This window comes from Cherax quadricarinatus, chromosome 85 (assembly GCF_038502225.1).
Source record: "Cherax quadricarinatus isolate ZL_2023a chromosome 85, ASM3850222v1, whole genome shotgun sequence".
NCBI classification, from domain to species: domain Eukaryota; kingdom Metazoa; phylum Arthropoda; class Malacostraca; order Decapoda; family Parastacidae; genus Cherax; species Cherax quadricarinatus.
This window is the reverse complement of record NC_091376.1, coordinates 4,887,352-4,902,750: the sequence shown is the minus strand read 5'-3', so window position 1 is coordinate 4,902,750 and position 15,399 is coordinate 4,887,352. Positions and strand designations below refer to the sequence as shown.

At 35.1% G+C, this 15,399-nt stretch overlaps 1 protein-coding gene across 18 annotated transcripts in view; it reads left to right on the top strand.

Moving 5' to 3' along the window:
• l(1)G0196 (inositol hexakisphosphate and diphosphoinositol-pentakisphosphate kinase) overlaps nucleotides 1–15,399 on the top strand; it is a 1,071,245-nt gene that overhangs the window by 418,003 nt on the left and 637,843 nt on the right. The gene's annotated exons all lie outside the window — the stretch shown is intronic.

Below are 15,399 nucleotides of genomic sequence, written 5' to 3'. Positions count from 1 at the left end.
AGACATGAAAATGTAGGTCTCCACTGAGGATACTGTAATTATCTTAATGTGAGGTTACCTGGCAGGTGGATTAAGCATGATGGCCTCCATCCATCCATCTATCCATCCATCCTTCTTTCTTTCCTTCCTTCCTTCCTTCCTTTCTTCCTTCATATCATTTCTTTAGACTTTTTCTGGGGGAGAGGGATTTGTGAAGGACTACGTTTTCCAGATACCAGAAGCTAACATCAAAATACTGTAATCTGTGCTGGCATCAGAAAAGTTACGTTTACATGTTGGCCAACATGTGGAGTGAGCTGGAATATCATTTAAATGAGTTACTACCCAGTACAGGTGTATATACGTTAGACAGTCATGAGGCTGTTTAAAAACACTATTGGTTTAGCTATCATATGCCAAAAACTGCATTTTCCTGTCTTATTGTTTTGTAAAAACTATTGAAATTGGGAAAGGATTTTATGGATACCTTGTATATAGTTTTTATTATTATTATTATTATTATTATTATTATTATTATTATTATTATTATTATTAATGATATATTATGTTTGATGATATTATTTCACAGAAATATTGAACATTAACTATTCAAAACAATATTTGTATATGCATAAATTGTATGACATATATACATACTGTATATATAGTATATATATATATACTCACTGATTTGTATATGAGGGAGTTGAATCTGTATCTACTCTGACCAGCATTACTGATTTCTGGCATGCTAGACTTTTTCATACATCTTCTTCAAACTGTGTATTCAATTTACCTCTGCTGTCTCAACTTTTTACATCACTGTAAGATGAAAGAAATGTAATGCTTCTTAATATCATTATGGCTCATCTGTGTCTTCATTGTCCACCTGTATGCACCTATTAACCCTTTGACTGTCGCAGGCCCCTTTCTGAAACTCATTCTATGTCAATAAATTTTTGAAAAAAAAAAAAAAATTTCTTATGAAATGATAGAGAATCTTTTCCCAATGGTAATGACACCAAAAGTACGAAATTTGGTCGAAAACTCACGGAATTACGCTCCTGCGAATTTAGCAGCCTCGGCGACATATAAGCATCGGCAATTTCGCCGATTTTCAGCCCTGTTTTTGGCCAATTCTGTTGTTCCAGTTGACCAAACTCATAGCTATTTCTTTAGAACTTCATTTTCTCTCTCTGTTGAGTACAAGAAACCGCCCATTTACCGATTTGAACTACCCAATAAAGTGGTCAGAAATTGGCAATTTGGCCAATTTCACGCAACTTAAAAAAGATGCCAATTTCAAAATAGGATCCAGAATAAACAATGTATACATTCTTGGCACTAAAATAACATATCCTCTGTTCATTAATCACATCTCTAGGCCCTTCTTATATTACTATTGCTTTCTATTTTGATTTTTTATTCATACAAAAAAATACAAAATTTACTGTTATACAGACTGCTGCATTATTGTAAAAATGGTATAAATAATATCAGTGCACTAGTGAAAGAATATTAGACTCCCCAGTTGAAGTGTATTGGACGTGTGGTGTGACTCAAGAAATCGTAATGACACGATTGCAAACAAACTATGACCGCGGGTTCAATCCCGGCCGGGGGTATGGTACGTGTGGTGTGATTTGCTTACTCCTGAACATTGGTAAAAATCGAACATTTCCGCTACTTTGAGCTCAATTTCAAGGTCGTTTTCGTCGTGAAAGTTATCAAAATCATCTCTATTTCTGTAATATGTTTTCCATTTTATCACGTGAGACCATGAAAACAAGAATACAACGATAAATACTAAATGAAAATACACCTCAAAGTTGGCGTTTTAATCCAAAAAAGCGGTCTAAGTTTTTTTTTTTTTCTCATTACACACTGCGTGCTGCAGGATTTTTTTTATGTGGTGCACACTGACCACACAGACCCATTCTGGACGGGTTTCCCTGTCATATATATACGACCGAAACAGTCAAAGGGTTAATGGTTGCAGGGGTTGACCTGTGTCCTAGGTCCTTATTTTTCAAATAGTCTATCCTTACTTTCTTAATTATTTCCTCTTAAAATTGTAATTTATAATGAGCACTAGGTTATCAGGTTTAGTTCCTTCAACTTCTCTTTATAATGAATTCCTTGCAATTGATGGACTAGTCTGGTTCTTATCTTCGGTGATTTCGAGTTTCTTCGCATTTGATAACTTTCCAGGTTGTGCTAGCAAATGCAGTAAAACCTCTCATTAACGGTAGCACTAATAGGGAAGAGCGGGTGTATCTTAATGCCAATTGTCCACAACTCCCGAATTAGGAAACTAATATGTCACGATTGACCAGTTGTCCTCTGAGGTATTAGGCTTGGTCCATTGATGCAGAAGTCATCTGAACACTAAGAATACAGGTATTATAACCTATAGTACTACAGTACAGTACAGTACTGTAGTCTATATTAATTACATAGTACTCTATGTAGTTTACAGTTAATTGTACTTACCTATTTGTGGTGGAGAGATGAGGTGTAAACTGTTGTGAGTGATAGTGGTGATTCAGAATAACTTCTATTCTGGGTCAGAGGAGCTGTAAAACTCTACTAGTGAAAATAATGTAGATAGTTGAGAATACTTTGATTTCTGAAATGTAGATGGCTGAGAATATGTAGATTACTGAGAAAACATAAATGGCCGAGAAGATATTGAAAAAGAAACAGTTTTAAACAATGTATCCAGCTTCAGTTGTTTATCATGTTGATGCTGGTCCCTTGTGATACATTCTCTAAGAATTCCTGTGTGTGGATAATGGTCCTTCACTTCACTTGTGTCAGAAAAGTCAGTGTACTTTATGAGAACATCAATCATATCCTGTACAGCTGACGGCTTTAATGGCCTTTCAGTCATCATCTTCATTACCCTGTTCTTTTATCCCACGTTGCTCTGTATCTTCTGCACCACTTAACATATGGTAACCAGGATCACCATCATTTTCTTTTAGCCATGCCATCATGTCTTCCTCTGTAACTTCTGTTTCTCCCTCCCTCTGAGGGGTACACTGAATACCATTGGCCTCAGACTCATCAGAGCCCAACTCTATTAATTTTTTTTTTTCAATCAAACTAGCCTTATCCCACCAAGGCAGGGTGACCTAAAAAGAAAAATGAAAGTTTTTCTCTTTAAATTTAGTAACTTATACTGGAGAAGGAGTTATTAACCCCTTTCTCCTGGCATTTTAGTCATCTTTTATGACATGCATGGATTTATCAAGGCTATACAGTGGAACCTCGGTTTTCATGATTAATCCGTTCAACAAATTCTGATGAAAACTTAATCGTACAAAACGGAAGCAATATTCCCATAAGAAATAATGAAAATCCAACTAATCCGTTCCAGACACCCAAAAATATTAACAAAAAAAAAATTTATAGAGAATTTTCTCCAAGATTTGTCTCCAACTAGGACATATGAACACCGAGGTTCCACTGGATAGCCATTTTTTCCAGTCATTAGTTAATGTTGTTTTCACTGCAAGGTTGTAGATAGCAGACTACCAGTTATTCTTCTTGATGTTCTCCAATGTATATAGGCCTCTGGTGTCTCTTTCCAAATCTTCATCCTCCAGTACTTCATCTCTGTATCTAGACTGGTACAGCGTCTTGCAAGCCACAATAACCCTCTGATTCATAGGTTGGACCAGAAAGGTGGTATTAGAGGGCAGAAACATGGCCATAATTTTACCCTCTGTGCTGCTTAACTTTTCATTCCCTGGGTGAGCAGGTGCATTATCAAGCAGCAGAATAGCCTAGACATCCTTGGGATCTAGTTACAGACCTTTAGCTGGTACTTACTTCAGGGACAAAACGTGTAAAAAGCCAGTCACCAAATACATCTCTGTCAAACCAGCTTTTTTTTACCGTGTATTAATTTATTGGAATCTTATTCATGCAGACCATCAGTTTCAAACAGTGGGAACCCTCGGCACTAGCACAACATTGTACTGAGACACGGTCCTTGCAGAGCTTTCAACTTGGTACTGTATCTTCGTGCCAGAAGTCAAGTGTGTCGGAAGGCAGTGAATTCCAAAAGAGACCAGTCTCGTCAGCATTATACAATTGATATAGAAGGAGCTTCTCACTGTCTGTCAAATCATTTAACATTAATCTGAATGGCTCAACTTCATCATTGTGGGTACACTACCAGCCTCACCATAAAATTTTCATGTTACTCAAACCATGACAATTATGGAAATGTCAAAGCCAACCATCCTTTGTTTGAAATTCTACATTGAAGTGCTTTGCCAGCCTATGAACAACGGAGCAAAGATCAGTGAACATTAACACCAACAGAATGTTGTTGAACATACCATTTACACACTGCTTCTTAAAGCTTTTTATCTTGGGCTATTTTTTTGTGCTTTCTAAGACTAATTGTTGAACAATTATAACCACCATCTACACTAAGATTAACAGCATAGGTTGTAAGTTTGTCCATACTTTTACATACATATATTCCTAACATACTCATGCTACCAAGATGCCAGACTTGACTTTCTTTTTGACTGTAATTCAAGTTTCTCCATAACACTGAGAACCACAAAATTTCTCTTGGTACCACCACTTTCTTTAAAGGCCATTGTTAATTGCACTTAATATAATAAAATCACACAAAGTGCTTTAAATCCAGGAAAAATTGAAGATTAAATGATGAGTGTATACATGAGTGAGCACAAACAATAAACCAGTGCGGATGGCGTTTGGTTCAGGGAACAATGAAAACACAGGACCTGGACATGGCTGGTTTGAACCATACTGGACAAAATCAGAGTTAGTGGATTTGGTCTGATACTTCAGAAGACAACTGGACAAAATGTGGGATTATGGACTTTTGTCTATTTTGCCCAATAATTAGGGAGTTTGGCCATTTTTTTTTTTCCTAAAATTGCCAAAATCCATTAACGAGAGGTTTTACCGAATTGAAAACTCGTCTGCAGAGGATTTAAATCTGCGTTGAGTAACACCCAACCACTCGCGTGTTACTATGTTTTGAGCACTTCATTCTGCTAGTTGAGGTAGGCTGTATTCCTAGCAGGCATTTTCTCCTTGGATTGTGGTGCTGAATCTAGAAAAATGAAGCTGGTTACTCAGGGGTCTTTGGTTTTCCTGACAACTTTGTTGCCTAATTTGTCATAAAATATATATTATTTTAGTTGATAAAATATTGTTTCTTATTATTCACCATATACCTTATATTTGCATATTTAGCCAGTTTGTTTTTCAATCACCATTGTGGTCAGATTAGGAGGAGTGTAGTGTTGGGATTGTTTTTTCCTGCTATAAGACTGTGTAATCCATAACATTTAGAACAAAAAATACTAATATCATTGCATAATTCATCTAAACAATTTAAAATGGTTTATACTAAAAGATCAGTCATAAATCAATAATGCAAGTACTGTACTACAGATACTATTAAACACTAAAACAAAAATAAAGCAACACAATGAAAACTAATTCTAAATTGAACAAAAAGGCAAAATACCGTGACTGGAACAATACACTAATAATCCGCACATAGGGGAGAGAAACTTACGATGATGTTTTGGTCTGACTCAGACCATTTACAAAGTCACACTAACACAAAAGAGTGAAAGAGCCAGTATATATTAGCGAAGGGGACAGGGACTCCCCTTCACCTATATATACTGGCTTTCCTCACTCTTTTGTGTTTGTGTGACTTTGTAAATGATCCAAGTTGGACCAAATGTTGTTGTAAGCTTCTCTCTCCTATGTGTGGGTTATTTGTGTATAATTCTAAATTGTTTTTCCTTTACCACTAAACGTGTGCATGAAGCTGAAAAATGTAATCTCTACCCACAACACAATTGTACCTCCTTACCCTAACAAAGTAGGTATATATACTGTAACTAGTAGTAGCTTCGTAAAATTAACCACCCTTGATGTACACCGGTAAAAATAATTCTTGCAAAGACTGGAACCATTCATACATAGGACAGATCTGTTAATAAGACACAGTATGTGGTTTATGGCATTTTATTGGAACTTTATCAGACCTTTCACCCCCTGGTGGGTGACAGGTCTTAAATACAATTCCATAAACTGCATATTGTTTAATTAGCATATCTCTGAGTACATGTAAATGATACCATGGGACAAATTGATAATAGTTTGATCACCAAGTACTGAAAAAGTTTATTTCCAGTAAATACAGTATACCATTGTTATAGGAATATGTTACTGAACAGTTTTCCACGTTAAGAATCCTACCCTTTATCGTTAATTTGGATCCTGTTTACTTATAAATATGCACGAGTACAAAATCCTTGAATCAGTTACCATTCCACCATGATTATATTACAGTATCTCACAACATCAATGATTATTTTATATATTTGAAAGTGCTAAACCTGAATGAGCCATAGTCATACAGCACCTGGAGAATGAGAGGTATACAGGTTTGTTCCAGGGAAAGGGTAGGGTAGCACCAATTCTTTGGATCAAGAGCCCCTTACCATCATCAAAGTATACCCCATGGAAGGAATACACCTAATGTTATCACTGCCTTTGTCTTGAGGTCACATGCAGTAGGTTTAGCAGTTCCTACGCCCACATTGTGATAGCTTGGGTTGCACATTTTCAGAACATCTGAAAATATGTCAGGATAGGTTTGCAGAAAGGTAGTTAGTGTTACTACTTGGGCTTCTGCAAGTCCCAACATTATAGGGCAAGTTGCCCTACACTTATGTCATGTGACCTACCTTTATTTATAAGCTTAATCTCATGTAAAATTTTTAATTTGCTGAAGTGGGTCTCTGTGTACTTTGTCTTATCTTGTAATATGTTGTCTCTGTGTGGGTTAATTATGCTACAAGGACTAGTGCTTGCTCTGATAATGATTCTGATTTATATAAAGGACTTAACAGAATGAATAAAAACTCTTAGGTTTGTGGATGATGGAAAGTTTGTATGCAAAATTGCTGCATATCATTACAAAAAGAATTAAAAAAAATGCTTAAATATTGGGAAGGTGGGAAGGGCAGTGCCTGCGCTCTGAAGGAAGGGTGGGGATGTTGGAGTCAAAGGGTAATCTGATAGTGATGTCAGCACACTTCAGGAAAAAATGTTAGATGAATGACAGTGTATGTGTTTTCTTCGGGTCATCCTGCCTTGGCAGGAAACAGAGAAGAGCATCTTGGAGTCATCACTGACAAAATATTGTTAAAAAAGGTAACATGAAATTGTGAAAAACTCACACACTTCACCAGAAAATTTTAATGTCTCTGCTGTATATGGGAAAATACTAAAAAAAGTCGTTTACAATAATGTTAGGCAAAAATTGGGCAGCAGTGGCATGATGTCCACATTTAAATAAAACAAAACGGACAAGATAGTGGAGACTTGATAGCCACATGAAAGATACTAAAGGAACAAAAATAATTGATAAAGAAGACTTCTCAGCACCATCAAGAGGGAGAAGAAGAGGCAGCAGTTGTAAGCTGTGAGAAAAGTGGTGCTGAGAGAATATTAGAGAATACTCTACTGGAGAATACTCTACCAGAGAATACTCTACTTGAGAATACTCTACTAGAAAGTTTCTTTTTCAGAGTGGTACAACAGTGGAGTGGGATGCAAGAGGAAGTAGTAGTGCTACAACCACTGGAAAGTTTAAAAATCGATGGATTACACATTGAAGATGGGACCAAGAGCTAGAGCTTACTCCTCCAAGCTCAGATAGGCAACTTACAAATCTATAATTACATTGATAAAAGTTTTTCTTAAATGTAGCAGTAGAACAGTGGAATGGGATACAAGAGGAAGTAATAAGCGCTATAACAAAAAAAACAACTGTATAATAAACAATGAAGTTGGGATACCACAAGCTCAACTCTGCTCCTGTAGTTTTGTAATTTGTGAGAGTTGACTCAAACTTTTTTTACTTAACCCTTAAACTGTCCAAACGTAGATCTATGTTTGCTTGCGTAGCGCTCTGAACGTAGATCTACATTTTTTTACATTGTTTCTTAGGGAGAAAATCAAGGTTGGAGAGCTATGCATGCAAATGTAGATCTACAATTGGACAGTTTAAGGGTTAAAGGCATCCGGTGGATTGATTTTAAGTTTTCAGTTGCACTCATCTTTTGGCTTGGGGCACAGCTCCTAAGTAGAAAATTAACCATAGGATTTTGTTAATTATGATTGTCTTTCCTACACCCAAATCTCCAATTCTTTCTTTTCTTTTAAAATTATATCTTAAAATACATGATCTCAGAAACACAAAATGAGCCCACATCATAAAATAATAAAAAAAAAAAACTTGACACACTGGCCGTCTCCTACCAAGGAGACTAAATTTTGTATTTATTCATGATTTCTAAATTCATGAAACTTCTGGAAACCAAATTCTCATGAATTCCAGATTTACAAGATCTCTAGGAGCCTAAACCTCATGAATTCAGAGGTTCAACTTTATTGCAAATCGACGGTTACATAAAGGCAAATACAAAAAAAGTGCATTTGTATTCATTGTATTGCCCAATATAATACTTTGTTGAAAATATTAAAGAAAATCCTTAGCTTCCAAAGTAATACACAAATAGAAGCGAATTATTATTGTACCATGACTGTAACAAGTGTCAGCTTATGTCAGATGAACTTCTTATTTTTATGAATGAGACAATTTTATTCATGCTTGTTTAAAAGGAATTTCAATTAATTGCAATTGGATCATAAGTATGAGTGAAATCTCATTATTTTTTTTGACAAGTGTAACCCTTTCACCGTCCAGACCCCCAAAATTAATATTGCTCCCAGTGTCCACTTTAAACAAACAAACAAATTCTTCTAAAATGGCAGGGAATCTTTTTTTACGAAGGTTATGACACCAAAAGTATGAAATTTGATGGAAAACTTAAGGAATTACGCAGGTCCAGAGATAGCAGCCTGGGCGTAATTTATGCATCGGCAGTTTCACCCACTTTGAGTCCTGTTATGTCAATACTATTGTTCCATTTGACCAAATTCTTAGCTGTTTTGCTAGTATGCCTCTAATTCTGTCAAGTGAGCACAAGATACCACACATGCAACTATTACAACTTTTATATGAGGTGCACAGAAGTTGGTAATTTGGCTAATTTTACACAAAATTTAAAAAAATATCAATTTAAACATAGAGTGCAAAATAAATAATGTAGATATTCCTGGCACTTAAACAGTATTTCCTCTGTTCATTACTCATATCCAGAGGTCTCCTATTTACACTTGTGTTCCGTTTTGTATTCAATTATTCAATCTTGCACAAAAATAGATAATTTATTTTCCGGGTAATAAAATAGAACCAGGAATGATTGGTCATGGTTTATGGTGTCCCAATAATTGAAGCAGATCTATTAAAAATCCCATAAAACTGACTGGGTGTAGGGGGGCCTTACTCGTCCTCAGGAAAATTGGCAAATATCAAATATTTCCACTATCACCGAATTTCAAGCTACTTCCGGTCCTGAAACTAACCAAAATCATCAAAATTTCAGTAGCATGTCTTCCATTTTATCAAATGATACTAAGAAATAATGATACCAAGAAATAGCCAATAAAACCATAAAAGCCATTCTATTGTAGTCCAAACATCAGGTCAGAGTTTTGCTTTTCCCATCATGCACTGTATGGGGCAGGATTTTTTTTTATACTGTGCACACTCACTGCACTGACCCATTCTCCTGTATCTAGGTCAAAATTTATCACTCACAGCTTATCTGAGTGAACTGAGCTCATGACGTACAACTACATGAGGGACCCTGAGCTCAATGACGTAGTTCTGTGTGATGGCCACTGAAAGGGTTAAATGCTGTGATATTACCTGTAAAGTTAATGATATGCATAATTTTTTCTTGGGTTGGGGATAGGAGTTAAGGCCTGTTATATATTAACAGCTCTTAATTTTCCATTGCATTTATCTGCAGAATTTTTTTAAATTGCTGGAGCTACATTCCAAGTACGTATTATATAGAGAATGAAGTAATGAAGCATTGGAATTAAATGCTTTTGTCAGTGAAAATTTTGTGTACAAATATTTCTTTATTTTACTTATAAATGCAATTTTACTTTGTATATTTTAAAATTACTTTGTCTTGTTTACTGTATTTTTTATTTGGGTTTTGGGTAGAGGTTAAGCACTAAAAACAGCTAGGTAAATGGTAATTTTTTATTTATTTGTTTTGTTTGGCAGTGTTTGTCTTTGATTTGTATGGATTTTAATGGAAACTATTACTAGTCACCAGATAGGTATATTTATAACCTAAAGGTCAACCATACAACTCTCTCAGTATTAGGAGATAAATATAAAGAAAATGGGATTTACTTTTACATTCGTATATCATTGAACATTGTGGTTGCTTTACCAGAGCTCGTATAATATAGTGCTGGCCCTACCTGTGTAGAGTACTACACATAATATAGTATTAACTTATCTTGTATTTTCTGGGTAAGGAGTTTGCAAAAAAAAAATAATAATCTTTTAAAATTTAGATTTGATATCTTAGCCTAATATCTTGCTTGATATTAGGTAAACTTGAGTGATAGCTCAGTTGCAATAGAACCAGCCATATCAATCCTGCAGTGAGGCTTTCTATGAGTTGCAGCAAAGTTGTACTCTTTCGGTTTAGTTATTTTGACATTTATACATGAAGTTTAGTTAATTTAAAATATTCCTTCTGTTTTCTGCCAGTGTTTGTAAGTTAATTGGCTTGAGTACTTCCCATTTCCAGGACTCAAGCCTGGCTAACTGGTTTCCCTGAATCCCTTCACAAAATATTACTACTGGCTTGAGTACTTGTTGGAAAACATTTGATGTTAGGTTACTTTTGATTCATTTTGCAAATTCTGTTGTATGTTGTGCCTTTTATGTAATTGCCACAATGCCCCACCATATAATTTGAAGCTTCATTCATGAAAATCAATATGTCTGTGATATACTTAGACACCATACACAACATACTAGAATATACTTCTCATGTATAGGGCGACTCCCTGAAGTCTGCTAAAAAAAATCCAATGTTTTGTATATAACGTGTGTACAAGCTGACCTTAGTTTTTGAGGGACAGTAAAATAACATCTAAAAATTAAAGTATAGAGTATTATCTTGGAATATTATACACATATATTTCAGGCCCTCAAAAATATTACCCATGAATAAGTTGTCCTGTAGTTTTTTTTTTAAAATTTGGTCTTACAACCTCAACCTGTATTTGAGAATATACAGTATTTTTTCATTTTTTATTTATCTTTTTTAATTTCATATAAATTGGAATGGATAAAATGCATATAAGTTAATTACTTGAAGCATATCTTATTCAGTGAGCTAAATTATATCTGCATATTTAAATACTGTGTCATGAAGTGAAAGTTAAACTTAATAGGAAGCTGCTATACTCAAATGTACCTTTATTTATATAAAGGTTGTTTTTATTTATATTTGAGATGAAGACAGTGGCATTAATTATCAGAGATGTTTTGTACATCTTACATAAAAAGTATATTAAAAAAACAAACCTCAGAATTCTTTATTGGTAATTAAAAAAGGGGGCAAACTCATCATCTTAACCATGGTAAACAACTTTCAAGACTTGTACATTCTTTCTTCAGTTTGGATATCTTCACATATATAGTCAGGTATACTACTGAAAGCAACTTTTTTATTAGTGTCATTGTTTTACGTTCCATTTTTCTCATGGTAAAGTTAGTAAGTTATTACAGGTACATAGTCGAGTATGACTTGTACGATCTATCTCACAACTGAGCACTGCAGCATGAGACTCTTGTGGCACGCTCACATAATTACCTCATCAAAATTACTCCTTTTTTTTTTTTTTTATTATTATTATATTTCATCATGTATTTTTGTTTTTCATGTATTTTCATTTGCATTATATATATTTTTCAAAACTCATTTCATTTACTCTTCCTTGTAGATGTTGTAGATAGTGTATAATATAAATAGATTTTATTAGTGTATAATCAGGATATTGATGTATGTAAATTAAAATGCCTGGCTTACCTTTTTTTTTATTTTTCCTTTTTTGATGAATTCTGCACATCACTGTATAGTACATTTGAATGATATTCTTAAAAGTACACTAGTAGTAGTATTAGTAGCTTAGCATTTGAAATTTAAATAGTTATGAAGTAATGATGATTGCTACACAGCACTGTAAAGTACGTTACACTCAGAAGTATACTCTGTGTAAACTTGTAATAATTGATGACCTTCATAACCTAAAGAGTTGTATTGAAGTGGTAATGAATTTGTTGAATTTGGAATATTACTAACACTGGCACCAAGAAATTTTTAGCCATTTTAATCAGACCCTAAAATTATATTATTTTTTTTTTATTATCACACTGGCTGATTCCCACCAAGGCAGGGTGGCCCGAAAAAGAAAAACTTTCACCATCATTCACTCCATCACTGTCTTGCCAGGAGTGAATGATGGTGAAAGTTTTTCTTTTTCAGGCCACCCTGCCTTGGTGGGAATCGGCCAGTGTGATAATAAAAAAAAATAATTATATAATTATATATAATTATAAATTATATATTCTTTTTAATTGAAAAAAAATTATTGTTTATTGTGCTGTATAATAATTTTTTTAGAATATATACAGCCATTAATTATGAAGAAAAGTATTTCAGATTTATGAGAGGGAACAAGAGAATAATTACTGAGGGGATTGATCATGTGTATATAACACAAATAATGGAATGCAAGTATCTGGAGAGAGTTCCGGGGGTCAACGCCCCCGCGGCCCGGTCTGTGACCAGGCCTCCTTAGGTCAGTGTCCCAGGATGCGACCCACACCAGTCGACTAACACCCAGGTACCCATTTTACTGATGGGGAACATAGACAACAGGTGGAAAGAAACTCGTCCAATGTTTCTACTCTGGCTGGGAATCGAACCCAAGCCCTCACCGTGTGAAGCGAGAGCGTTAACCACCAGGCCACCAGAGCCAAGTTAACATGACATCTTGTTATTTGTTTTTAATTGTTTGTAGTATTTGTTGTGGCTTAATTAGGTGAGTGTCAGTCTGCATGTAACTGATGAACGCTTGGTTGACAAAAAGAAAAAAAAATATGTAATAACTTAGTACACAACTTATGAAATCATAATTACATGATTGCAAACAAACTGTACTATGGGAGGGATAGAACCCGCAGTCAGAGAGTCATTAACCCTTAAACTGTCCAAACCTAGATCTCTGTTTTTTCAACATTTGAAAGTATGTAAAAAACGTAGATCTTTTTGTTTTTTACATTTGAAAACGTGTGAAAAAAACTTTGATCTAGGTTTTTTGTTATATTTGAAAATATGTAAAAAAAACGTAGATCTACATTTGGAGCACTATGCATTTGAACATAGATCTGTTTGGACAGTTTAAGGGTTAAACTCCAGACTGATGCATTAGCCACTGGGCCAGCTGGCTACAATAAGAGTCATCCAACTAGGTATATTTATACATCATAGGAAGGTTTGGATAGGCACCACTTGCATTTGTGGTCACAGAGGTGCCTATGCTAACTTTTCTGTGGTTAGTATAGGCACCACTGTATATAAATACACTTATTTTTTTATTAACACATCAGCCGTTTCCCACCAAGGCAAGGTGGTCCGAAAAAGAAAACTTTCATTATCATTCACTCCATCACTGTCTTGCCAGAGGCATGCTTACACCACAGTTATAAAACTGCAACATTAACACCTCTCCTTCAGAGTGTCGGCACTGTACTTCCCATCTCCAGGAATCAAGTCCAGCATGCCAGTTTCCCTGAATCCCTTCATAAATGTTACCTTGCTTACACTCCAACAGCATGTCAAGTCTTAAAAACCACTTGTCACCATTTGCTCCTATCTAACATTCACGCACGCTTGCTGGAAGTCCAAGCCTCTCACACACAAAACCTTTACATTCTATTTCATTCCTTCCTCTCTATATGTCTAAACCATCTTGGTAACCCCTCCTCAGCTCTCTGAATAATAGTTTTGGTAATCCCATACCTCTTCCTTATCTCCAAACTACAGATTTTCTGCATTATATTCACACCACACATTGGATGAATCTTGTTGTAGCCAACTGGCCTAGTGGCAAACGCATTGGTCTGGAGTTTTATGACTGACCACGGGTTTTATCCCCACTCGTGGTATGGTTTAACTTAGTACACACATGCACATGTGTGTCCTACACATGCGCATGCAAATACATATGTACATATATACGTATTTCCTTGTACACCTAACTTTTGATCATCGTGGGGGATGCCATGACCTAGTGTTGTCTAATAATGTACTTGAGTTATGAGACAATCTTCCTGGGACTGGTTTGATGAACTACTACAGAAACCTTTCTGTAGTTGGAGCCAGTCTCGGAAAAAGGCACTTAAAAATACACTCGATCACCTCCACAACTACTGACCCATATAGTGACTAAAAGTTTTGTTGAATTTAAAAAATATTTCACTTACCCAAAAGTCTCACAGTATATTTTCTCTTACATAATTTTAAGTTAGCATTCACATATATGGGAAATGATGAAATATTATGAAAACCTAGCCTCTAGGTAGAGCTTCTTTTACATGGGCGTTTAATGAAGGTTGAATGTGCCTTGTGCCTTGCTCAGTGCATGCATGAAACGAGGAAAAATGTTTACTAATTTGTTTTAGCTAAGTTTTGCCTTACTCAGATAAGAAAATAGCAAAACAAAGTTGAAAACAATCCTTATAGGATAATATTGTGATGCACATTATTGAGATGGATCTTCAAGAGGGAGTAGCAGAGATGGATGTGTGTGGTGAACAGGCTCTATTTTTAGAGAGGTAGCATTGGAAATTGGTATGATACAGCTTTGAAAAACATATAGCATTATTGGGAATAATTGCTCTTGTCATACACAATTGAGAGATATCTGCAGGGATCTTGTATGTACTTTCTCTGGAAATATATATAAACCATAATAATGGTGCCTTCAAATTCAGTTTTTTTTTTCAGCTAAATTTTGCCATACAAGATAATTCTGTGTGTTAAAATTATAAACAAAAATACAAGAATAAAAAAGCCACAGTAAAATCAGTATTTATCAGTGTAAAAACAACATAAGATTAGTGAGACAATCAAATCATTAAGTATTAGAAAATGCTCAGAAAATTTATCATAAGTTACAGTGAGGGAATACTTGTCACTGTCCCCAGGTCTAAGGCATAAACAAAATGGTCATAGCAGAAAGTGCTACACTTAAGATAATGCAAGTGTCTAGGAAGTCAAAACCAATAATCCACTTGTCCTAGTATCTGACATCCTTGTGAAAATAGCAACACGTGACAAAAGAAAGCAGTAGTATAATTTATTGATGAATGTGAACAAACAAATTATA